Here is a 1356-nt window from a genome sequence, read left to right as displayed (position 1 = left end):
CGCTCGTTGTAGCTTTCATAGAAGTCTATTTTATTTTGTGTTCATTATTAAACAGTTGAGCAAATACTGTAAATAACAGTTAATATGTTATATGTGTTTGTCAGGCAAGTATCAGACATGTAATCTCACCTATGATGGCACTGACCAAAAGTATGTGCCAGTAGTGACACCTATATAACAGTGGATCAAACAAACAGTTTGACAAAGCCTGTGAATCAGAACAGGTGAAACTTTACTTGAAGTTATGTTATATAACTTTTGGTTGTGTCATTAGAATTGGATATGAATCTGTACTTTGTATTTTTAATACATATAAAATATAATCTAGTCAATGATAATGAGACAACATGTAGATAAATCAGGATGACCCTACTTTTTATTCTGTTTCTCATTACCCAACCGACCCAAATTTTCAGATCTAACACCAAAATTTTAAAAAAAACTTTCGACCCACCACTAATATTTTGTGGAACAGTGCCCTCTCTGGCAAGAATAAGCAAGTGTCTGGATTGTCGACGTCATTTACAGTCATGGCAGCAGCGACAACACTTGTTCACAAACAAAGCATTTCTTTCATGACAGAAGTTATTCAAGTAGTGGGTGGGGTTTTAGAGAAGCTGGGAAAGGGCCTATTTAACCAGGAATCCAAAAAAAGGAGATGGAGCGGAAAAAAAAGAGAGGCAGAGAAACATGAAGAAGATGGCTTTTTTTTTTACTTAAATCGATCAACCATTGGCATAAAAAAGTAATGAGAACCAAACAAAAAATAGGGTCAACCTAATAATATTCCTTTCCTATAACATGTATAATGTTTTCCAGTCATGAGAAATAACTACACAACCAGTTATGATAAACTCTTCTTCTTACTGATCTCACCAAAATGTCATGGCAATTGACTTTTAAGTCATGATTCCTTGATTTTTTCAAATATTTTCTTTTTATCTTTTGAAAGAACCAACCAATGACTTGTGATGGCTGTACGAAAAAAAAAAACAATCTACCAGAATGTAACAACATGATTAAAAATGTTACAGATGGTGGTAATTTAAAACAGCCATCGATAACCAAAGATGGCATTGTCATGTATGTGTCTCAGGCATCAAAGTTACAGCAACATTCAGTTTCAATACTAAGATGTACAGTCAAAATAATGATTTATTTTGAAGCAATTACGTGTGGACTGACATGAAATGCCTACAATACGATTCAATAATGCCCTGGAGAAATAAAGAAGTGTGTCTTAAAAGTGCTAAACTATATATTGATGATTACTTTCTTTGAAAACTGTCATCTACAATTGAAATATCATAATACATCAATTGTATATAAATATTGATTTCATAAAAATAATGGATT

This window comes from Glandiceps talaboti, chromosome 1, assembly GCF_964340395.1.
Source record: "Glandiceps talaboti chromosome 1, keGlaTala1.1, whole genome shotgun sequence".
Classification (NCBI taxonomy): domain Eukaryota; kingdom Metazoa; phylum Hemichordata; class Enteropneusta; family Spengelidae; genus Glandiceps; species Glandiceps talaboti.
The sequence above is the reverse complement of the archived record's forward strand: the minus strand, read 5'-3'. Positions refer to the sequence as shown.